The 26,152-nt window shown below is 45.7% G+C and overlaps 1 pseudogene; it reads right to left on the minus strand.

The window, feature by feature from the left end:
• Positions 1-598: 598 nt before the first annotated feature.
• The window catches only part of LOC143404315 (protein shisa-6-like), a 40,284-nt pseudogene continuing 14,730 nt past the window's right edge, over positions 599-26,152 (minus strand).

A 26,152-nucleotide genomic window follows, 5' to 3' on the forward strand; every position in this document is an offset into this window, starting at 1 on the left:
CACATATATACATAAAGACCCAATTCCAATCAGTGATTTTGAATGAGATTATGAGTAGTTTCTCTTTTGAATTCACTATGTTTTCACTTATTTCTCCAACAGCAATGTCTCACTTGAGTCATAAAAAATTATTAAAGTAACTAAAAAAGGTTGGGGGGATTCATAGGAGCCATTTCTAGTAGGAACACAGAATAGTCAAACCATTTCATACCAATAAACCTAAACCTAAATATTTAAATCAAGCATCCAGGACATGACTTCTTCTGATCTGTCATTCTGATAAACACTTTGAAATACTTTCTCCTGAATCCTGCTTCCAAGAGAAGATGCAGATATCTGCATCTGAGAATTTCCCACTTGGACTCATTTAAATAAGAAAATGAACTTAGAAAATTCTGGACGAACTATCCTAGGGTCCTAAGGATCTGCATAAACATTTCACCCCATGCAAATGGGATGTAGTTTCTTTGGCAGGAAACTGAAGTTAGTCCTGAATCCACAGAATAAGAGAATTTTTTTTCTCTGCCTCTCCAGCATCACTTCTTTCCCAGTGACAGATACAGTTTTCCTTGGATGGGTTCCAATAACATCCAGTTGTCTAACTTAAGGAAAGGGCACGATGAATGGGAGTCAACTTGGAGGCTGTGGGAGAGGAAGAGCTGTGGGAGAGGAAGGAGCTGGGTGCAATGCTTAGGATGCAGGCAGAAGACCTAGCCTGACTCCACAGGTAGTCAAAGGGGGTAAGGGAGTTGCTATACAGAACAGCCAAACCGCAGGCACAAAACAGATACCCCAGGTCCCCTGATCTGTAGGGTGTGAGATTGGGGGGGGGGCACTAGAACACTGGGCCTCCCTTGCCTGAGGTATACCTCTGCTGTTGCTGCAGGGCCACGGCCAGCTCAAGCTCAGAATGCATTTCCCACATGAGTCCTCACCCTCACCTGTGTGTGAGATGCAGACAGCTTTTGCCACCAGTGCCATCCACCCTCTCATCCCCATCACTGTCACTGCAGCCATGAGCTTCCACAAAGGGCCAAAGAGCCACATCCCAGATATCCTCATCTGAGTCTGGAGCACAGCTATCATCAGAGGCAAAGCCCCCTGCTAGCGGGACCTCACAGGGCTTCACAAGTCTGTGAGGGACTGGAAGATGGACCCCAGTCCCCACAATGCCCTGTTCAAACTCAGCTCTCATTCCAATGTCTATTGTATCTAACAGAATTAATCCCCCAGCTAAAGGCCCCTGAGCTGTCAGTCACATTCACTTTTTAAAAGACATCAACAAACAAATACACCAGCCCCCTCCTTTTTAAGCTTTCCCAACTGCAAGGGAAGATCTGCCCCTCTCGGGGGGCATACAGGGGAGGTAGGATATATCCCCCAGATGTGTAGCCTACAATAAACTGCAGGGAAGGAAGAAAACGTAGAGGTGCTGGGGAAAAAAAATCACACGACACCTCCCTGTCTCAGGATGAGGAATCTGTCCCCATCTGTCTGACACACCAAATGGGATGTGCAAATTTCATCCCAGTTCAGACTTGTAACAACGCGTCTGAAGTTCCTCAGATCCAACCAAAGCAAGCAGGCAGCCGCCATGACTGTGAACTTACCTGGCAAGAGTTACCTGGGAGGTGCATGGCCCTATCGGAGGGTGCTGTCAATTAAAGCTGAAATGCCATGACTGTTTTTCTGAGCTTTTGTCCCTTGTTGATTTCCTATCAGTGAAATGCCACATGTGTTAGGGAAATGGCAGCACATCCAGCATGCAGCATGCTGAGCTGAGCAGCAGGCTGCAGGGCCGGCTGGGGAGGGCTCAGTCAAGAAAGCAGAGCAGTGAGGCCGTGGGAGGGCAGCATCTGCTCAGGACCTGGTAAGAAGTAGTAGAGGTAGGGCATCAGCCGGAGAGTGCACAAGGAGGGTCTGGATGGAACACATCACCAAACTTCCTGGGGGTCAGTTTTCTCCCTTGAAGGATGGAGAGGATGATACCTTATCTTAAGACTTCTGTGCATTGTAAATGGGATCCTGTCTGTGACAAAGTCATCACGGAAGTGCGACTCCACATTCATCGAGTCATTCAAAAATGCCATGTTTTCCAAAGGACATCCAGATTCCTCTATGAGAGTTTTGTAACCGTGAGCACAGAACCCAGAGCCACTTTTCAAAGAGGAAGTCTGACCTGAACCCATAAGAAAAGAGAAGAAAGTTCACCCAAAAGATGGAATACAATAGGAGTTCTCTACCAATGGTTCATTTTTCCTGCTTCTTTCTTGCTAAGAAAAGCCCACGTCATTCAGGGCATCACTGTGCCCAGCTAAATAAGGGTCGCCGGCACTTCTCTTCCCTCCTGCCTGTTGCCTGAAAGGTAGATATAAGGTCTGGAGTTAGGACAGCCACTTTGCAATCATGAGGAAATATACATAGGTAAGGAAAGCAAACCACTAAGTATGGTGGAAGAAGAGATGGGAGAAGTCTGGTACTCTGAGGCCATGCTGAGCTGCTGAGCTGCTGACCCGACTCTAGAAATGGTCTTACCTTTGCATTTCTGATTAGGTCAGAAAATCAATGATGATTTTTTAAAACCATAATTGGCTAGTTTTTTTGCTACTCCAGGCTGAACATAATTCCAAACGATACCAATTACATAACCCACTCTTACTTAAGTAAGGGAGGTTACCTAGTACTTTATAAACAGTGACACAAAAAGTTCTTAACAAAATTTTAGCACACCAAATCTGAAAATAGATAAAAATGACATGACATTATGACCAAGCAGGGTTTCTCCCAGGAATGAAAGGTTAGTTTAGCCTACGAAGCCAGGCAACATTCGTCACATCCTAACAGACTTAAAAGGAGAAACCATGACATCTCCATAGATACCAATTAGAACACCTGACCCAATCCAACATCCATTCTCCACAAACAAGCCAAAAGAAAAAAGAAAAACTTTCTCAGCTTGCTAAAGGTCATCTCTGAAAAAACACAGAGCTAACACCACAGTGTGAAAGACTGACTGCTTTCCCCCAAAGATAGAAGGAAGGTTTCCACCACCTCCATTCAATATGATCCAGGAAGTTCTACCCAGGGAAATGAGGCAAGAAAACTCAATGAAAGGCTTATGAGCAAGAAAAGAAGAACTAAAACTAGCTTTACTTGACATGACATAATTGTCTTTGCAGAAACTCCTAAAGAGTCTATGAAAAAGCTCCTAAAATGAACAAAGGGAATTTTCAAGATGGCAGGTTATAAGGCTATGATCTAACCATTAATCCTAACTTTGTACACTAGCAATGACAAACAATCACAAGGTGAAATGCTCAGCTCTTTTTAAAAGGTGAGAATAAATGAATATGAAAAATATTCTCAAGGTGATGCTCCTTTCAAATGTTCCCCTCCAACAGTTCCTGGCATCCACAACTTCCATATTGTTTTCCAACTCTTTTCCTTAACTCTCTTTCCTACAAACCACCCCTAGCATGAGCCCACTGCTTCAGAAGAACAGGTCCATTCCCTGTCCTGCGAAGCCTGATGTTTTACTCTGACGGTTTGCTTTAATTCGTCTACTGCTCTCCTGGCCAGTCCCTCCCCAGTGTTCAGACTATCCAAGTCTTGTCTACCCTTCAAGGTCACTGTCAATATCCAACACCTCTCAGGCTGCCAACTTGGATCATTCCAACTTCTGGCACAGTGCCTGGTATGCAGAAGGCACTCAACCAAGCCTCAGAGAATAAATGACATTGCAGTGCCCTGTCATGTACCTGGACACACATGGGACAACTCACACCTGTAGGACACAGAACACTCATCTGCCCCGTCAATTCATGATGGCTGATAGATGTATCACAGCCTCAATCTCCAAACACTAAGGGCAGCACCTTATTCCAAAGGATAATAAATGAACATTCCTAGAACCACAGTCTTATACCAATTTTTAACTATTGTACTGCTATCCATGCCATTTAGCTTGACACGGATCCACCTCTTGTTTAACTCAGACTGGATGTTCTCCAGGGGAAAGGGAGGCCCATGGTTCCTTCCATTCATTTACACAGTATTTTCCACAATGCCAAAATCCAGTGGGGAGACTATACATACTTTTGTTGGAGGATGGGCTAAAGAATCCCAATCTACCTGGAGCACATTTTTATCAGACCCATCCAATACCCAGAGGTCACTTCCAAAAAGAAGTCACAAGGCCCTTAAGCAAACCTTTTTGTGGCATCAACAAAAAAAAAAAAAAAACAGAAAATCTACCAAGACTGGATGGAGATTCAGTGGCTCCTAATTAAGACTGTGGATAGAGAAAACATCTCCCTCCTTCTCTTTAGAGAACAACACGGCTCAGCACGCCTACCCAGCCCTCTGACTCACTGCAGCCCCAGGGTCTGAGGTTGCGGCCAGCCTCAGCTCAACCTTCATGGCTCTCAAAGTCATCAGGAGCTTCTTTTACAGGAAACGAAGGAGGCAGGTGTTTGCCCAGAGCAGCCCTGAGAGCGAGAGAGTCTGCTAATGAAAACTGAAAATACAGGTCATTACCCTGACCTGGTCTCTCTCTCTCTCTCTCTCTCTCTCTCTCTCTCTCTTTGTTCTGTGCTGTTCTTGGTCACGTTGACCTTATGGTTGTGAAGGAAAAAATAATAATAATAATAATAGGAGGGCTGGAGACAGGGCCTGGCCAGGAAGTTGGGGAACCTGTCTTAAAAGCTCTAAAAACCATTTGACCTTGAACATGCCAGCTGGCCTCTCTCTAAGCTTCAGCTGGAGGTGATAACAGAGATGATCATATGACTGACTTCACAGCATTCCACCCAGTCGCCTTCTCTTAGGGAGTTGGATTCACCTGGGTCAAAGGAGATGGCAGAGCTCCCTGTCTCAAAGGTATGGAGAGGTAAAGCCTCTGATTGCATCACGGATCCCAATTCCACAATAAGAACACCGAGGGCTACTACTTAGAGCACACGGGACCCTGCTGATTGCTTTACGTTTGTTGTTCAGTATCTCCATCCCATTCTAAGAAGGAGATCCTGGTCATCTCACACAGAGAGAAAGCAAACTGAGGCAGAGGAGTTCAGCATTGTCTTTGCTCAAGGTTAAAGGGATCACCCACTCTTTCCACTGTTGGGGTGCTCCTGGGGTTGCCCTGGAGCTGAAATCATGGCCTGATAGAGATCAGCAGCCCCTCAATCCTCACCCAGCCCCTCTGCAAATGGTTTGCCAGTGGGAAATGTGCTCACAGCTCTACCAGAGGAAGGTGTCTGGCCGGGACCCTAAACTGCTCACCAGGGGTTAGGGTGGATAGCAAATGCAAGCCTTTGCCATTTAAGATCCTTTGCATGGGAGACACAGGGCTGTGTCTCTACCAAGGGAAAGCCAAACCACACCCCTGTAGAGTGGCCCCTACATTGAGCCCCAGTGTTCCTCATCCCCAAGCCACTAGGTGCTGGTGTCTACTGCCTGCCTTAGTCACCCAGCTCCACCCTGCTGCCCTGCCGGCCTCCTTGGAGGCCCCATTTCCTTTAATCTAATTCTTACAGGAAAAGAAATGCCACATTTATTAAAGTGCAAGCTTATCTATTTCATCCCAGATCTAAGCTGCAGTGATAAATCCCTAAGCTAAACACACACAAGGAAATACGAAGCTAGAATACAGATCAGATTGAAGAAGCGAAGGAGGGATAAACGTGGCTCTTCACCCGGCTATGGCTGCCTCCTTCCCACTGTGTGGTCTGGATACAAGAGAGACTGTTCCCACCTCCTTGCAGCTAGGCGGGTGGGGAAAAGGCAAAGGGCCACATCAGCATACTTTCTAAGTAGTTCTGGCAAAACCTCCATACATATTCTATTTAGGAAAAACTGGCTTTGTGGCATCTTGCAAAACTTCTGAAGGATCTAAGTTGGTTGCCTTCTCTTCATGGAGCACAAAGGGATAGGTATGAGACTCTGAGGTCATGGAGTGAAGGCACAGAGACCCAAAGATGAAATGGTCACGGGCTTCGATGTCAAGGACCTCAATGCAGGACACAGGTGGGGACACTCCAACCCCAGATGCGTTGGGCTGCTGTTGGGTAACATTCTACAGCCTCTGTGTCAGAATCCAACAGCAGACAACATGACACTCTTAATACTCTCATCCATGTCTCCAGAGGCATCCAGTGGCCTTGTCCCTCCTGTGCATTCACAGTCCATTTAAGGACAAAACTACGGGGTGTTCACAGTGGGAAACACAGTGGTTCATTTCACCTGATGACGTTTTGCACTGTGGTCTCTGGTAGAAAACATTGCACAGTTCCCTTCTGGGCTACTCTGTGACACAGACTTCTAACTGTCCCCCATGAGCCTTTCTCCTCTCAACAAAGAGCTCTCCTGTTTTAACTGCTCACTTGGTTACCTAAAATAAAGACTATCTTGGCTAATGTAAAGTGAGAGTGGTATGGCAATTGCCCATAAAGAAATGGGACATGGTCTCGTCAGACCTTTCTCCCTTGCAGACAAAGTGGCAGGAACTTGGAGAGTCATCTTGAGCCATGATGCTTAGGAAGCCAGAGACAGCAGAGAGAAGACAGCTGGTCCCTTACAATGTACAGCCACACCAGCTCTGGACTGGCTTCTTTCATAGCAGAGAAAGACAAAAACTTCTCTTTATGTATCAACAGCCATTAGTTTAGAAACTCGGTCATTTGCAAGCATACATGATCATAATTGTTGTACCCTGTCTACTGTGTTAAATAAGAGCAAGCCATTATGTCCAATTCTTATTTAAGAAATAGTTTTGAATGGCTGTCAAGGGCCAAGATCTATGAAAAACACACGGAGCATTGTGAATATGGTGAACAAAGTAGATATGGCCCTGTAATCAACACACTTACAGCTGAATGTGTCCTCATTGGAATGTTTAGAGAGATGAGTGGTGAGATATACCCAGGTCTGCACTCATGGTCTAGATAGCTGGGAAAAAACTAAGTCTATATATGAACACATGGTGCAGTGTGGGTGTGAAGAAGAGAGACCAAGACAGAAAGAGACCAAGCAAGCAAGCAGATGCTTTGACTGCTCTGGCAACATCCCCTTGGAGAACCAGAGCCCTCAGCTCAACTCCCTGGCCAACACCCAGACCTCTCCTGAATTTCTTCTGGGTAAGAACTCTCAATTACTCTAAGTCCTCACCCGGACCTGGACAGTCTCACCTATCTTCCCCTCATACCCTCCATATATTCCATCAACGAATGCTATCTTTTCTGCCTGCAAAGAAATCCTGAGTTCTTTGTTAGATAGTAGGATCACAACAATGACAAGAGTCATACATCTGGTGATTCTATCATGGCTACATAAGAGAACATCCGTAAACTGAGAAAATACCTGCTGAGGAAGTTGAAGAATGAGAGTCATGATATAGGTAACTGGTTCTCACAAAGTTCTGGAATAATGGTGATGGTGGTAATAGAGTTAGTGATGATGGTGGTGAGGGTGGTGGTGAAGTGATGATGATGTTGATGATAATGATAATGAGAAAGAAGAGGAGGAGGAGGAAGAGAGAGAGGTGCAAATACAATAGAATATTAACCACCAGCAATGACACAATGGGTGTTCATTGTATCATTCTTACAAATGACCCATTGATTGAGAATGGGTCAAAATAAGGAATTAAAAATAAACAAATTATGGGATGGGGATGAGGCTCAAGCGGTAGCACGATCGCCTGGCATGCATGCGGCCCGGGTTCGATCCTCAGCACCACATACAAAGATGTTGTGTCCACTGAAAACTAAAAAATAAATATTAAAATTCTCATTTTCTTTCTCTCTCTCTCTCTCTCTCTCTCTCTCTCTCTCTCTCTCTCTCTCTCTCTCTCTCTCTCTAAAAATAAATAAACAAATTACCCTGAAGCTGGGTCTTTCTCCAGCACTTTCTAGTGCAAGCCTTCCCCACCCTCCCATCACCTAGATGATATAAGGGCTTCAACCCCAAGCCATTCTCTCTCATCTGCTCCTACCCACCAATATGGTGGCCAGAGGGATTGTTTTAAGATGCAAGTTGGAGAGGATCACTCCTCTGCCACAAACTCCACCCTGGCTCCACCATACCCACCATGCCCCACCTTTCTTACTTTAACCCCCACCAGCATCTCTACCCCAGCTCTCCCAGGCTGCCCACCCTGACCCCTTGCTGTCCACAGGTATCACACATGATCTCACCCCAACCCTACACTCTTTCTCCGGGTGGTCACAAGTGGCTCCATCAATCCTTCCTCAAATAAGGCTCCTTCATACCACTTCCCAAGGAGAATTCCACTTCTTTTCCCTACTCTATTCTCTTCAAAGCACCTCCGCATTGCCTGACTTTAGATTAAATATTTATGGGTTTATTTCTGTCTCCTTTAGCTTAACTATAAATGCCAGGAGACAAGGGACTTTTCTTCACTCCCATATCCTCAGCCCCTGACACAGGTAAAGAACTAAAATTACTTTGAATGAATGAAGGGATTCGTGCACCTTGAGACCCAACCTGGTTTCCCACTTTTCTTTCTCATGGATGAGGTCCTCATGTCACCCCCCTCTGCAAGTTTCTCCCCTTAGGTTGTCACAAACCTCTTCTTCAAACCCCGTTGGAAGATCGAATCCTACCCAACCCTATCTCTTAGCCCCAGAGAGCCATATGCTGCCTCCAGAGTAGGACACCCACCCCCTTCCCACAGGCCTCCCCCCCCCAGGGACATGGCCCATATGCTTAAAGGAGGAAACAAATCCCCCTGCTCAGAGCAGGCCGCTCCACTAATACACAGAGTTCCAGTTCCTTCCTGGCCTTTGTCCCAATTCTTTAATCACTGCAGTCTGTTGATGGAAGAATGACAACCAACCTTTCTCAAGGAATCAATTGCCGCTCCCTCTTGTGAACTTTGGGTCCCTTAAAGCATCTGCACCCTCGAAGCTCTTGTGGACCCCAGATGAGCACCTTCCAGGGATGCCCTCCACCATCCTCTGGGTCATTTAATCCGAACTTGCCCTTCACACACTGCAATGCCCATCGTGAGCAGAGCAGCCTCTCTCTGAATATTCACAGCCTGCAATTCTGGCGGGGCCACTGCAGGGCCAATGATACACACACACATCTCTCTCTCTCTCTCTCTCTCTCTCTCTCTCTCTCTCTCTGGTTTTGGGTGGTCTCATCTCTCTTTTTTTTTTTTAATTATTTTAAAGTTGCAGATGGACACAATGCCTTTATTTTATTTATTTATTTTCATGTGGTGCTGAGGGTGGAACCCAGGGCCACACACGTGCCAGGCAAGTGTGTGGCCCTGGGTTCCACCCCTGAGCCACAAACCCAGCCCCAGTCTTGTCTTTTTGCTCTTGAATTTAATTTTCTGTGGTCACAGAGTCCAGGATGTGCCTTGACCATCTTCAAGCTCCTACAGGACATTAACAGGTGTTCAGTACACAGTTGGCGCTGCACATCTGGGTATCGGCGGCTAAATGTCACTTGCCCCTTCCCCTTTGGTTCCCAAATATTCTTTTATGTGCAGACAATGTATATTCAGCCTCCTGAGGAAAAAAGAGCTCTCAAGGCCACTCAGCTAGAGGCTGGGTCTCTCTGCTGCTGAAAGCCCTTACCCTCTGCCATGGTATGAGTGTGTCCCCTCAAAGTCCGTGTGTTGAAGCCTTAGTTCCCTAGTATGGCCACATCAGGAGGCGGGGGCCTAGCAGGAGGTGTTCGGTTCACGGGGAACAAGTCCTCATGAATGGATTTAATAATGCCTTTCTTGGAGGATGGGAATTCTTCCCGCCCTTTCTTTCTTCTGAAAATGTCCATTTGTCCTTCCATTTCCTGCTGTGAATTGAAGTAGCACCGAGTCTCCACCCCAGATGTCACGCAGATGCCAGTGCCATGCTCTTGAACTTCCCAGGCTCCAGAACCAGGAGCTAAATAAACCTCTTTCCTTCATAAATAACTCCGTCTCGGGTATTCTGTCACAGCAACAGAAAATGGATGGAGAGCCCCTCCACAGCCCGAGGACCATACTGTCCTCCCTGCATCCTGCTGCTCCCTGCTGACCTCGCCCAGCACCCTCTTGCTCTTGTCCCTGTACTAGGCTGTCTTGGTTCCTCAGTTTTGCCAACTCTGGAGGTCATTGTGAATTCTAACCCTATGCTCTGGCTGTCCCTCTCACCCACACCTCATTGTGGCAATAGTCACAACATAGTCTAAATCCTCCCGCTCCCCGGGCAAGCACAGGGAGTCATGAGTGGGCCATCTTGGGGACGCGCCTTTCTCCCTGGCCATATGGTGCCATCAGGCTCTGTCTGCCCCCTACTCTGACTGCCACCTTCGTGGGAGGGCCAAGAAACAGGCACTCTCTGGCCAAGCTGGCCAAGTCTATGCTGCAACCCTGCAGGATAGGGCCTTTGGGGTGGGGAGGACATGTGGGGCACAGTAGCCTGGCCAAAGCAAGGGCACCTCTTCTGGATTCTGGAACACTGCTTCTGGGCACACCTGTTCCAAGGCATTGAGAAAAGCAATTTGCTCCCAAGAATTGGAGGACAGAGACTCAGGAGGGACTCCCTTTCTGGTTTTGTAATAATAGGAATCCAACCCAGGGCCTTATGCCTGCCAGACAAGTGCTCTTCCCAAGAGCGACATCCCCAGCTTGGACTCCCTTTCTGAATGGTGGCACGGAGTGGGAATACCTCTTCCTTTCAGGATAAGTCTGGCGCTAAGAATGGAGGGTGATTTGGACCTGCCTGGGCACTGAGCCTAGGGTCACAGGATCCCAAGAGAAGTGAGGATGAATTCTGGGTTGGGTGTGCCAGGGCAGACTCACATTCTGCCATTTGTTCACCTGTGGCTGCTCCATCCCTCCGTGCCACTGAAGCCTCCCGTTTTCTATACAGGTGACAATACCTGTGTCTGGACTGGTTCCAGCACAGGGCCTGCCTACGGTCAGCACTCAGCTACTCAGGTGTCACCCACTAGCCAGGAGAACAGCAGGCATGTGTGTTCATCAATTGTTCATTGCAGTGGACCAAACACCCAATACAAGCAACTTAGAGGAGGCAAAATTGATTTCCGCTTACAGTTTCCTCCATCAGATGGCTCCTGCTTTGGGACTGAGCTGAGAACATCATGGTTGAAGGCAGGACAGAGATCAGCTGCTCTTGGCAGCTGGGAAACAGAGAGAGAGAAAACCCCAGGACAAGAAACCCCCTTCCAGGGCAGACCCCCAGTGACCCTCTTCCTTCACTAGGTCCCACCTGCTACAGTGCCCACTACCTCCTGCAACACCATCAAATTAATCCAAAGGTCAGAGTCCTCAGGATCCAATTGCTTCCCCCAAGCCCCACCTTGGACATTGGTGTTGGGCTGGGAATCAAGAATTCAATGCACGCACCTTTGGGAATCACTACGCATCCAAGTCATATGGGTTTGTCACCTCTTTAGGTGACAAAGGAGGTTCTTCCCATGCAGCTTGATGGCAGCTGTTTCCAGAACGGACTTGCTCTGTTGGTTCACACTGAACAAAGAGTCGGCTCCACCACTGTGACTCTCACACATGACCTGCTGTTCCCCCTCAGGACTTACAGGGTCTTCTAACCCAAATATTGGATTTTTAGTGTGTGTTCACTTCATGAATATTTATTAGACAGCTCAAGGTGTGTCAGGAACGGAGCCACGCAGGAGGATGGAGGAGGGAACTGAACACCCCACGGGAAATGGAAGACATTACCAATACCGTTCAGCCTCAGAACACATGGTGGACATTCTTATCCCCAGTTTGCAGACCAGGAAACTGAGGCACAGAGAGACTGCACAGAGGGATTTGGGGCTCTGCCGGGAGGAAGGGCAGAGCTGGGATCTGAAATGGGGCCGACACTCTTTGTCAGTGCTCTCCATGGTCTCTTTGCAGCCCACAAGGGCACTGGGGCCAGAGGAGGGAGTCAGCATTCAGGGAACAGAGAGCTCAGCTGACATCAGAGACCAGCTGTGTGAAGGATGCTGCTGAGCAGTCGGGGGATGGGCTGAGGAGTGGGCAGGAGAGAGGCTTGGAGGCAGCAGGTATAGACAACTCTTTTGCCAAACTCAGTTGTCAGAAACAGGAGTGAGATGAGTGGGAGCTGGAGGGTGGGCTCATCCTTCTGGGTAAAGGTGCAGAGCTGAGCCCATTCACATGTTGAAGGCACAGAGCAGCAGAGAAGGATGTTGGCAGAGGGAGAATGAAGTCAGTCAAGGGAGGAAGGTGTCTATGGGCTAGAAGTGAATAGGATCCAAGGTACAGGGGGGATGGTGAGTCCTGAACAGCAGAGGGGGCTTGTAATCAAGACCAAGAGACAGCCTGGCCATAGGCTTAAGAGAGCCCAGAGGGGAATGGAGCTATACATTTATAGAGCACCCCTGAACTCAATGTTTGCCATGACACCCCACCATAGCCCCACAAAGAATGAGTCTCCACTCTCATTTTCTAAATAAAGAAATGGCACATGGAAGGTGGTTGTGGCTTTCCAAAAGAGATTGGGAAACTAGAGCCCAAGGACCAAAGTCAGCCCACTCCCTGTTGTTTGTAAACATCATCTTATGGGGAAAACAGATCCGCCACTCACTCACCTGTGGCTGCTTTTGCCCGAATATGGCAGAAATGGGCAGAGACTTTATGGCTCACACAGCTGAAAACACTGGGGATCTCGCCCTTTGCAGATAAAATTTGACCAGCCCCTGTGTCAGAGCCCTGGTTTAATAATGCCCAGGTTGTCCAAGCTGAGATGGGAGCTGGATCCTGATTGGTCTGCTTCTGAATCTTTCGCTGCTCACTCTGAGCCCTTCATAGGACAAGGTCTTCCTGTGGAGGAAGAAGAAAGTTCTCCACTGGCCCACCAGGCTATTGGAAAGGTGAACTGGCTGCCCTGTCCCTTTCCACGACTCAGCAATCAGGACGCTCTTGTGGAAACAGAAATCAGATCAGCACATTAAATCCATGCTCCTCACTGGGATCTCCAAGACCCTGAATGAATGGCTGGCCCAGGCCGACCCTCTGATCTCATCATGACCGCCCACTCCTTCATTCACCACACAACGGTGTCACTTTACCTATTTCTTGAACAAGCCAGTTTTGCTTCCACCTCAGGACTTTGGCACTATCTGTTCCCTCTTCCTGGAAAGATCTCCCTCCAGATCCGCATCCTCCTCATCACCAGTCAGACACAAGCTCAAGTTACCAAAGGCCACTCCTTCTCCCCAGTGTTCCTCTAACACGTCACACAGCTACCTGTTTCGTCTCCTCGGATACCCCAGAAGCCCGTGAGGGACAGGGATGGCTCTATTCATGACTGAAACTTGAATTCAAGTGGACCCTCCATGCTCCTGTCATTGATATCAGCTTCATCCAATGGAAAAACAATCTGAATCGCAGACATGAGCCACATACAAACTTTTACATTTTTTAATGGTTGCATTAAAAATACAAAAAAAGGGGGTAAAATCAATTTCAGTGATTAGCACTCAACAGCCACATGTGAACAGAGATCAACATATCAGACAGTATACACCTCAAATAGTGTTCTCCTCGTGCCAGATACTTCCCCAACATACTTGGTACTTCCATTTTATCGCCTCCCACTTAGGTGACCCTCCTGTGCCTCAGTTTGCTCACAAGCCACGTACAATTGGGCTGACTACATCACTATCCCCAAAGTCTTCCAAGGCTATCATCTCTAGAACAAAATTGTTCTGTTTCCTTGGGGATGATTGAGAAGAGAAAAAAATTCCATTTCCCCTAAGAGGCTGAGGTCTACCAGATGTTTCCCAGAGTTCAGCTGCAGGGGTTATGGCCTCTCTGAGCCCAGCCATGAACGTAAAACTCCCAGCCTCTATCTGTACTGAGCTGGGAAGTTCTGGGTCTGCCTCAGGAAGGAAAAGAGAGACCCTGGGGCTTGGTAAGAAGCCTGGGCACTGGAAACCAGGGCCACCCAGCTCAGCAACCCACCTGGTGACCAACTCCACACCTGCTTTGCAGAAAGGGCTACTGAACAGATATGCAACCTTGACAGGTCTTCAGCATGCAGCTGTGTAACCTATCCCTTTTCTTTGGCTCCTGCATCCCTCCAAGTAAAGGACTGTGTTGTCATCCATGCGCTCTCTGCTCTGTTACTGAGAAGCTAGGATCTTCCGGCTGATGTTCTTGGTTCTAGGATCCCACAGTGATGAACAGTTGAGACCCCTTCCTACTTGGACCCTCCCTACACTGTGATAAAGGCAGAGACCAAAACCACCTGAGCCAACAAATCTCTGATGTCAGATGGGGTAAGAGAGCGGTGCAGGGGCTGGGGACAGAGGCAGGGTTACCAGAGGCCTCTCTGAATTTGGTGCCATTTCAGAACTGAATTTCATAGAGCAAGTATCTGATGCTAGAAAATTTAGGGGCACAGGAACTGAGAGGGGGAAATACCTTGAGGGCAGAACATGAATGGCAAGAGGAGAGAGAGAGAGTTAAGAAGGTCAGTGTGTCTAGAGTGCAGGGAGAGAGGCAGAAGGTGGTGGGAGCACAAGTCAGAAGGGCCAGGGTGATGGGTGGGGCAGGGTGGTGGCAAGGCATCCCTGTCACTGTTCAGCCATCATTCTTGGTCTCGGTGAAGCTTACAGAATCATGCTCCTTGGCTCCCTTAGTCCTCCATTCGAGCCTGTGGTTCTGACAATAGGCAGGATGACCGATTACTCATTTATACAATGCACCGTGGTGTGTAGATGGGACATAAATATTTACTGCCTCCAGCTGATGTGACTCTCAATGCTGGGGAGTTGCATATCAACATCCTGGAAACTCAACATATGATCTCATGGCTACTGCTCAGGATGGGCACCCTATTCTCTCCAGATACCCAAGTCAGGCTCTTCAGGAGGTAGTCAAGCCAAGCAGACATGCTAGATGTCCCCTCCTCCCCATCTGTGAAGACCAAGCCCTACAGGAGGCCGCTGGGATCCTGAGCTCAGAAGACCTGCAATACCAGCTCTGGTGGTGCTCCCAAAGGTTCCGCTTGATCTTCTAATTCATTCTGATATTTGTACCTGTGCCTGTGACTCCTGAGGTGTCTCCATTCACATCTGAGCTCCTCTATCATATAAGCCCAAGTCCTCCACTCCCTTTGTCCCCACTTGCCATGAGAGGATGCCTCACTAGAGCCCACTGGTTCTGACCAGCCAGTCTCCATCTTCTGGGTGAACCCGAATTCCACAATCTTCAAGGGATGCTTTCCGTGTTTGGAAGGCTCCCTCTAGAGCTTTTAGTTCTCAAAGTTTGCTGAACATGAGAACAGCGTGGAAAGTTTTTAAAACACTATTAGCAGTGATGATCAGGTCCTACTCCAGACCAATTTGATCAGAAAATTTGGGGTGGCAGTCAGGAACTAGAATTTCTAGAATTCCCCCTCACAATTCCAATGGGCAGCCAAGACTAAGAATCACTGTACTAGAAGGGTTCTCTTCAACTACATTGTGTGCACAAATCACCTGGGCATATTGTTAAAATTTGTTTATGCAGACTCCGATTTAGTAGGTCTGGAGTGGAGCTCAAGACTCTGTGAGTTTTCAAACGACTCCCATGAGAGAGTTGTTGTTGGCTCATGGGCAAAAGTTTGAGTAGCAAGGGCCTACAGACAGCCACGTTTGAGAAGTGGAGAATGGAGATAGGCTTCACCGGTCTTCTATGTCCAAGTAAGTGACCATTATGATGCTCCCTTTAAAGTTGGGGAAGGGTATCCTGGATGAATTGGACTCCTAGGTCAAGGAAGAGGATCTTTCTGCCAATGTAGATAATGAGTTTCCACAGCTAAGAAATATTCTGGGTACTAGGTACCTAGCAGAGCATCCAGTACATCCTAGGTACTCAATGCATAGTACTTGTGCTACTTAGGTTATCATTACTTTTGTTATTCCTGCAGGACTCTCATTCCACTTCTCAAAACCAAACAAGCATGTGTTTTCAGTGTTCAAAACCCTGACCAAGTTGGCTCCCAAACCACATTCATTCCCAGAGGATGAGCCTCATGCAGGAGATAAGCACAAGAAACCAGAGTCCCATGGGCTATCATCCCAGACACAACTCTGTGGACCTTGTGTGACCTCAGAACACCAGTGCAAGATGTCTTTGTTTTCCTTATTCACTTGACTCCTTTGCCAGAAATTGTGGATAGACTTCCACATCCTGATCATGGCCAACAGTGAGTGTTTGCTATAGGCAGGAACCTATTTTAAAAGATCTGCTTGGTTTAACTCTTTCTACCCATAAAATGACTCTAGGAAGCAAGAGTCAGTGGTCTCAATGGCAGGCCAGGAAACCCAGAACACCAGGATAGCATGCACAATGAAAGTACCAAAGCCCAAACCCAGCCCACGCTCTTACTAGCTTCTCAAACTCTGTCAGATGAGTTCACTAAGATGCAAACTCTCATTCAGCAGGTGAGGTAGAATCTCACCTCATTATGTATATGTACATTTTCAAGGAAGAATGTCTTTAGCTTTTTTCAGATCTGAAAAGATTTAAGACTACCATCTTAAAGGCCCGAGGCTCTCCTGGGCGATGCTAATGCAGCCAGTCCACCAACACATTTTGAGTAGCAAAGCCAGTCATGTGCTCTGATGCCTCCTGGTATTTCTGGATCTTTCTTAATATCCCCCTAAGAACTCTTGCCACTTTACTACAGTTGGTGGTTGGTTGATTTGATGAGTACAAAATCACAGTAAATTTCCACTTTGAACATGTATCCAAAGTTCTGTTTAAAACTTGAGCTCAAATTTGCGATATTGTGTGGCACAGGATAACAGCTATTTGGGAAAGCATTGTGTCTGTTATAAGCTATGGAAGATGTAACTTGTTGTGAAATTGCTTTTTACATTTCGGTTTCACCACTGAGAATGCTTTCTGGGCCAGGGAAACCATTCCCATCCTGAAAAGCAAAGTGGAAAGTCATAATTTGAGAAAAACAGGGAGGGATTTTTTTTTTTAAAACATAGAAGTGAATCATTGGACTGTAAGCTATTCTCTTTAGCTCACTAAAAGTGAGAGTGTGCATGTGGAAACCAGAAGAAATGACAAAACTTCCTGCCCAGAGAAGGGCATTTAAGGGCAAATCAAGAGTGTCCACTTAATCAGCCTGGATTCAGTGGTTGGGAACTGGCGCTTGTAAATGAGACAGAAAAAAACTGAATGGAAGGGTTAGGATAAATAACCATGGGCGCTGTTGATGGATGCCAAAGTGACCTGAAGTTGCAGAATCTCAAACAAGGCCCTAGAGGAGATTGACTTCAAATGATGCATCTTTGGAAAAACAAAACAACAACAACCACCAAAAAGAATACCTTCCTCAAAGCTGGGGAGATGATCAAGGTTAGAATTCAGAGTGATCAACATCAACGACAGTAAGGATTGGTTAGAATGGCACCTTTAGGCAATTTCCCAAATCCACTGATTCTTAAATGTGGCTCACGTTCAGGAAAGCTTGAAACCTCACCCACTCCCATGATCAGACAACATCCTCACACCTATGAAATCATGATATTGGAGAGAAGGACGCAGTCATCCCTAATGCTTCAAGCTCTGCAGGTGACTCTAATGTGAGCCAAATTGAGGATCACTGGCATTCAGAGTCTTCACTCAGGTTATGAAGGAATCCATCTGGATAAGGGATTTTTCACCCTGGCTGCAGGTTAGAATCACCTCGAGGAGATTTTCAAAAATACGGGTGTCAGCTCCACTGCCTGGGAATTCTGATTAATTTGAGGAGCTTGTACCTCAGCATTTTTAAGGACTCTCTTGCTGTTTCTAACACACAACCAGATAAGTGACCACTGTTCCAGACGGGTTTTTTTGCCAAGACTCCTTTTCTATTGCTTCCATTTCAAGAATCTAGGCTATTAAGACTGAAAATGCATCCTAGACTTTATGCAAAGGCGGATCACTCATTTTCACCTTTAAAATCGAGACTTCTAACTTTGGAGGGAGTCTGTGAATCCCCTTAAATCCTACACAACTACTGGATGAATATGTATTATTTATATGCATATGTATATTTTCAAGGGAGAATGTCCTTAGCTTTTATCAGAATGCTCAAAAGACTTAAGAATACTACCTTAAAGGCAAATATGACTTAATAAGTTTAAGAAGTTAAAGAATGAGTTTGATCTCATAAGTCCCTCTCTGACAAGTTTTGGACTTGGACACTCATATCGCCACCTAGTGGCTGTCTATCCTTATTGTAGGTTTAGTTCAGACCCCTTGAAAACCTCTACAGGTGGCAAGTGTAAAAGTTCCAGAAACAAGCACCCAAGTAAAAGTTGTGTCTGGGACTGGGATCAGTGACCTAGCACTGGTAATGTTCACAGTGAGATGTGACTTCTCAAGATGTACTTTTAAGGATATTTGCACTCAGAGATCTTTCATTCCTGTCCCCAGCTGTGTAAGGACATGGTGGTTTTTCCAATCCAGACTGTTCTTAGCTATTTGCTTTGGTTTGAACCCTGGTTTTCTTTCTTACTGATCATGTTGACCTTGGGAAAGTTCCCTAACTTTGCCACTTCTCAGAATGAAGATGGTACAAGTACTTCTAAAATTGTTGTGACAAATAAATAAGAAAACAAATGGAAAGTGCTCAGCATGACCCTGGCACTGGGCAAGAGCCCAGTACATATTTAGGTTATATTACTAATGTTTTTATAATTGTTTATACCTTGGCTTTGCTCAAGTCACTAAAATTTCCTTGAGTTTCATTGATTGATCCACAAGACAAGGAAAAGAAGTCCTACCCAGTTCCCGTCATAGCGTTACAACAATGATCAAGTAAAAAAGTACAAAGTACAGTCTGTCCTCCATATCCACAGGTTCTGCGTCCAACTGCAACACTCTACGCAACAAGATTCTACCATTAATCAAAACTCTTTTTAAAAAACTGTATCTTTACTAAAACTGTAGTCATTCTCTAAACTACATGGTATTTCTACAGCATCTACATTATATTAGGTGTTGTTGGTAATCGAATGATTTGAGGTACACAGGAGGACGGTATAAATTAGATATAATACTATGTCATTCATACTAAGAGACTTGAGTATGAAAATTTGGTGTCCTATTGGGTCCTGGAATCAATTTCCCACAGACACCAAAAGACAACTGTATTGCATTTTTCTATGAGAGCTCTTTATCAAAGAAGTCTATAGCTCACAGGAAAGGATCACCCTAAAATACGATATTATTCCTCTCAGGAAGAACTCTCTGAGAGTCTAACAGTTGAGGAAGCTCTGCCTCGGGATGCAGACTTTCTTGCTACGTACCCAGGATCCCAGGCAGCACAAACCTCTCAGCCATAGAAACGAATGTGTGTCCTCCCTCCACTCCACCATGTCTGCTCCAAGCCACCTTTCACTTAAGAGATTTATTCCAGCCTCTCAATAACTTGCAGATGCCCCAAGTCACCAGTCCTTGTTGGGTCCAGACACTGGCTGGCAGTGGTCTCTCTCATAACAAACCTTTCCCAGGAAGACAGTCCCCAATCTCTTTCACAAGCCTGTCTGTCCACTGGGGTATCCTTCATTGCACAATCCCGCATGACCTGCTGCACCAGAACAGGAACATCACCAAAATTTCGCCACATTCTCAGCAAGGATTCAAGTAATCAGCTCTCACATACCTGGGGTCTGCTCGGCAGTATGCACAGGGGTGTAGTGGTTTTTGGAGGATCATCTGACCGGAGTGTTCTCTTTGGGAGAGGTATCGATAGCCGAGATAGTTTCTCTTTCACAGTGTGCTATGGGGATTGGTCCCTGTTGTCTTAAGATGTCAGCCAGAGCCCTAAACAAGGAAGAGATCACACAATGAGATTCTCTGAGCAGGTGTGCACAACCCCAAAGGTCGCTGGCTTCCTTCCATAGGCCTTTTGATTCACGGACCTGTAGGAGGAACAGACAGAGATATGGCATTCAGTTCTCAATAGTCATAGCTTTATCTGGTGTTGGTCTCAGTGGGGACACAGGGCAGAGGTTGCCATGCCTGTGGGTACAGACACTAACAGGCTATGATTATAGTTTGTTTTTTTTCTCTCTCTCTCTCTCTTTCATTCATTTCACATCTGTGAACTCAGACTTTTCAAAATCCTGGTTCCCCCGATACCCACCTACATCAGACACAGCAGTTGGTCGGCGGAAAGCCCTACAGGGAAGGGCTGACACCCCTGGCCTCAAATTCAGCAGCAGGTTACTAGTTATCGAGGGACCAACCTCCCCATCTAAAAAAAAACACACACACCGAGTAGCCCGTACTAAATACTGGTGACCCAAATAAGTACAACACACAACCCCTGGAGTCAAAAAAAAAAAAAAAAAAAAAAAGAAAGAAAAAAAAAGGTGCAATTTAATAGCAAAGCCAGAATGCAAAGATAAAAAGGTAAATATCAGAATACATGATGGTGTAGACAGCAAAGGCGAATGGAGTTTAAGGAAGGGAGAAATTACAAACATAGGAAAAAAACATACAGGGAGAAAGAGACAAACACACACAGACTCTGCCAGAGAGGGAGAGACCACCCTTCTGCAGAAGTCTCAGTAACCAGAGAAAGCAGGTTCTGTTTATACAACATCTGACATCAACAACCAAACATGCATTTATTGAGGACTCAGCACGCCCCAGTCGCTGCAGAGACAGAAGTAGATAGGACTCCATTATTGCCTTCTACAGAGAGGATTTAGAGGAAATTGCTCCCCCAACTGGGTGCCCAGACCACCCCAAGTTTCCCTTTGCACCTGAGTCCAGCTCCCACACTCTGCGTTCTCAGGGAGTGAATTGTTTCCTTCCATTATGATGCCTGTGACATGCTGAACCTTCCTCAAAGAGCATCGAGGTGGCAATCTTATCATTTAGTGGCATTTATATAGCAATTTGGGATTTTCCAAATGCTTTCCCCTTGCTGGCTTTCTTTTCTCTCAGCCTGTCAAGGAAAGAGCAGACACATGCCACCACCCCCCATTCACTATTGTGGACCAAGCAGTCAGGGAGAACGCAGAATCTCACTGCTCTGGGAAAGGAAATCAAGCAAACCCAGGGTTCACACCTAGAGAGCTGACCTTCCGTACCCAGGAATGAGAACAATTATTGCCCTGAACCGTCAAGAGGTTTGGGTTCCAATCCCAGCTCTGCCCCTGATCAGTCATGAACCTTGAGGCAAATACCAAACTGAATTTTAACTACTTTTTCCCTGTGGATTCTAAAATTTGACAACATTATCTTTTTAAATCACACATCTATGCAAGAAGACTTGGCTCCTTCACTCTTCTAATTATTGAATTAATTATTCCTACCACCTCTTGGTGATTAAAAACATCAGTGAACTTTAAGTTATGATAGGCATACAGGCCAATGGAATAAAATTGAAAGGGTAAAAGTAAACTTACATATCTACGGTTGATTCATTTTCAGTTAGAGTGACAGGATCATTCGGTGGAGAAAGAACAGCTTTTTTTTCAAAACATGGTCCTGGGACAAATAGATTTCCACCCACAAAAGAATCAAGTTGACCATTATATCACATGATATGCAAAAGTCACTTGGAAATAGCTCATACACCTAAATATTAGTCTTAAACTTATAAATTCTTAGAAAAAAATATAGGAGTATATCTTTGCTACTTCTCAAACTTGGCAATGACTTCTTAGATATGACACTGAAAGTACAAGCAGCCAAAGAATAAATAGATGAATTTAAAATATTTGTGCATCAGAGGAGACCATCAAGAAGATGAAAGGCAAATCATGCAACAGGAGAAAGCATTTGCAAAACATATCTGATAAGAGACTTGTGTTCAGAATCCACAAAGAAATCTTACACTTAATGATTTAAAAAAAAAAGACCCAAATACCTCAATTTTAAAATGGGCAAAGTATTTAAACAGGCATTTCTTCAAAGAAAGTAAATATAAGAAGTAACTCAGCATCATTGATCACTAGGGAAATGCAAATCAAAGTCGCACCGTGATACCCATTCAAATTCAACCAAGAAGCCCAGATAATGCAGTTGAAGGGTCTGCATAATTTTACATTTCCAGCAGCTGAGTGTGAAGATTCCTATTGCTCTACATCCTGTCAACACTTGGCATTATCTGGCTTTTTTGCTCTACACTTTAAAATTGAAGCATGACTTTTACGGTAGGTAAATGATATCTCAATAAAGATTTCCCCCGCAAAAGTCTTCTTCTTTTTCTGGCCTCCCGAGTTCTTAGAAAGACTCCTGCTTCTCTGGTGCGATGAAGGAGAATGGAATCATGGAGTTGGACCCATTCCCTTTGGGCAGTCACGGTGAACCTGCACCAGTGGTTCTCAATCAGGGTGATTTTCCACCTCCTGCAGGGACATTCAGCCATGTCTGGAAATATTTTGGATAGTCATGACTGAGGAGGGAAGTGCTACTGGCTTCTGATGGGTGGAGGCCAGTGATGGCTGTTCAATATCCTACAATGCACAGGTCAGGCCTCATGACAAAGAATTATCAAGTCTGAAATGTCCTTAGTGGTGAAGTTGAGAAACTCTGATTAACATCCACTCAGTACTCTGTGAGCTGGGTGTTTATCATTAATGCAATTCAGGTCCACAAACATCTACTGAGCAGCCCATAAAAAGAATGAACACCAGGGTGGGCTCCAGGGGACACAGAGTGTCAAGAGACACTAACCTAAGTGTCCTGAAGAAGGGCAGCCCTGTCTGTTTGGATCATCACTATCCCTCAAGTCTTGGTACCCACACAGCCATAACGTAAAGAAAGGAAGAAGGGGGTCCCTATTCCCAGCCTTAAAGGGCTTTCTGCCCAGCATACTTTCATCCACCGGGACAATTTAAATGGCAGTTTCATAGGAGTGGCTCCAGGGCTCACTGGCCAAAGAGGAACCACCAGAGAAGATATTTGTCAACCTGAGGTTCCTTTTCCCAACATGGAGAAATTCTGGGAAACCATCTGCAGGATATAGGCACCATTCAGGCCTCCAGTACTTTCCTGAAGACCAGCAGGCAAGGTGCATCCCAAGTGGATTTAGATCTGGTATGTTTAGCAGACAATGAGTCATAACTCTGGGTTGTAGTTAGGCTGTTTCTAAATGTCTCTTGACCATACCACGGAAGCAAATAACTTGAGAGAAGACTTTGGATGCCCCGTGGGCTGAGGCTGAGCTGGGCAGCAGAGCCAAGGGTAGGTTCTGGAAAAAAAAAAAAAGTGCTTCTTAAGGCGGCTAGGAAGGCTGTCTGAAGCCAGGGACCCTATCGTGTGTGGTTCCAAGGACTAGCATGGTGACCAAGGAAATGATCCTGGTTCCTTACCTACTGCTAAACAGTCCTCCAAGATCTGACCTTTCCCAGTGCCCTCTAGCAATTAGAAAGGCAGTCCTCATGCCCAGACCACGTGGCCCCTCTGACAGCAGTTCCCGGTCCCATCCCCTGAGCTCAGTGACCTCCCTGCTTGCTCTGGTTCCTTGCCATCTTCCACCCAATTCTCTCCAGGGTACTCAATAAATATTCTTCTAATTCTGAAATGTGCGATCCCAGGTCTCACCTAATTAATTGGGATACGCCGGAGGAAATGGGTTAAGGCCTGAGCTACTTTCCTCACCAGAGGAAAGAAAAATTGGTCACGGAGGGACAAAGAAGCAGATTTTGTGAGTGGGCAAGCAGCTTTCTGGTGGGGGGCGGGGGGCAGGTAGGCAGTGACAGACAGAGACAGACAAAAAGACAGGAAAGGAAACAGGTGCAGGGAGAAACAAGGCACATGGGAGAGGGAGCCCAACAGATGGAGAGAGAAAGAGACAAGTCAGAAACTTGCAGCAAGAAAAAGGGAGAGGAAGAGGAAAGAGACCAGAAACCTTAAGGTTAAGTCAGAGAGAGAGAGAGACAGAAATGACCAGGTAGAAATATAACAGGAGAGAAAATAGGAAGCAGAAAGTCAAAGGGAAAATCAGAGATGGATAAACGATTCAAGAGAGAGACATTCAGAGTTGGAAGAGGAGGCTAGAGAGAGATGTTCAGAGGAAAAGAAATTCAGAGAGAGACATACACAGAGATGGCCATGGGAGGGAATGGGGACAAGGCTGTCAGCCACGTGCTCCAGCAAAGCAGCAAGCAGCGAGCCACCCCACCCCACCCAGGAACCGCCTGTTACCCTCCCATGATGATTACAGATGTGCCTAATTTAGCAATTTGAGCTAAGCCCCTCCCCTGTAGGCCACTTTTACTGCAATATCTAATTTATCAAACAAACGAATTCTTTTGCCTGAATCATCTGAATGGTTGCCTGGGTCTGCTGTTCCCTCCTGCATACGTCTTCCTTGGCTCTCTCTGATGTGTAGTGAGCCGGGGAGAGTAAATGAATTGGGCAGCAAACCTGACCAAGGGGGAAAAAAATAAAGTCATTCTGGTCGTTCAGGCCTGAGGATTTTCGTTTTTCTTCCTTTTTTCATTCGCAGTATTGTGCATTAATCATCTGGATCATGGAAAGACCATCTTACCTTTGAATAGCACTTAGCAATTTCTAAATGTGTCCACCTGCCTTGCCCCATGTGAGTCCTTCTAACCCTGCGACCTTTGGAGCTATTATCATTCTCAATTTTTAACAAGGAACTGAGGTTAAGACTAATTTCAGAACTCAAACATGATGGAACAGAAATTTAAATACAGGGCTTCCAACTTGAGCCAGGCACCCTTGTGTGCATTTGGGACTGCCTCTTACATACATCTCACTTTCCCAAGAAGCCTCGGCTTTAATGATTTCTCCCTGTCTCTCCAGCTGGGCCTGATCATTTAGCAAATGCCAACTAATATTTGAGCATGGAGAAACAATTAACAGATGAGCGGTTCAAGGCAAGATCCGTTGTTTATTTGCTTAAAGCCTTGTGTAATGTTGTCCATGGTCCCAAAGAAAGGAAAACGTGTTTAGATTTCCTTAAGTGCCTAGTTGTCTCCTGTAAAGACCAAACTCTGTTGGCATTCTGACATGCTGTGCCCTGCACTCAAGACAGGAAATCTTGCTCAAAATGGCAAATGAATTTCTTTAACAGGAAAATCAACAAAACTTTGCTCATCACTTTCCTTCATAGTCTTTCCTGCTTGGGAAATTAAAGACTATTATTTACTGATGGATCACTATGTGCCAGCTATTGGACCAAAGTCTAACATGCACTATATCCTGTAATCCTCAGTACATTTTTATATGATAGATGCCATTTCCCCTCTTCACTGATGGAAAAACTAAGACTCTGAGAGGTTTGATATCTTGCCCAAGGTAACATAGCTAGTAAAAGGTGTAAAACGTTTTACACTATTTTAGCAGCCAACCTTTTTGTCAAATGATATTCTGAATAGAACACCAATAGAGTTCACTAGACCCTTGCTCTGCATGAGGCCTGAATGAGGAGCTAGAACCATGATCTTCCCACCTCTCCCCCTCCACCCCATAGTTCCTGACCTTCGTGGAGTTTCCAGATTTGAAAAGAAATGGGACCAAGGAGCACCAAATTAAAAACTTGGAATTTTTTTGTCCCAGTCTTGACTCACCGTGTAGCTAGGAAAAATTTAGGTCTCCAAAGAACAAATGAGGATCCTGGAGCCCCTGAGTTCACCTGGTCAGTCTTTTTTTGCTTCAATTAGAATGCTGTCCTTGAGGACCCCATGAATACTGCTGCTCACTCAAGTGGAGCACATGGAAACCAGACTTTGGCTTCTGCCATGTTCCTGGATTTCTGAGCTATATTAATGCTGCAGAAGGGAGAAAAATAAGCTCAGCTATTGTTCGGTAACTTGTTCTGTGCCAAGAGCAAGGCAAACTGGATACTTTAGACCCCTAATCGTACCCTTCCTCTTTTTCAGGGGAAGAAGGAAGAAATTTATGTTGCTGGATAGGTACAATAAAAAGCCAAACAGATGAACTATTACATGAATAACTTATTCCTACTCCTAAGGACTAATGAGAACTCTCTTGGCTTTGAAGAATTTTCTAAAAACTTTCGTGTCTAATTAAGTAGTGTATACTGAATATAATTAATTCTTTTTTTAAGAATAAAGAGTTCTTCATGAGAGGACCATCAGTCTAATTTTTTGCACCCTTTACAGAGAACAGCTAAATAAAATGTAGACCGACTAGGAAATTGAACTATTA

This window comes from Callospermophilus lateralis, chromosome 7, assembly GCF_048772815.1.
Source record: "Callospermophilus lateralis isolate mCalLat2 chromosome 7, mCalLat2.hap1, whole genome shotgun sequence".
In the NCBI taxonomy this organism is placed as follows: domain Eukaryota; kingdom Metazoa; phylum Chordata; class Mammalia; order Rodentia; family Sciuridae; genus Callospermophilus; species Callospermophilus lateralis.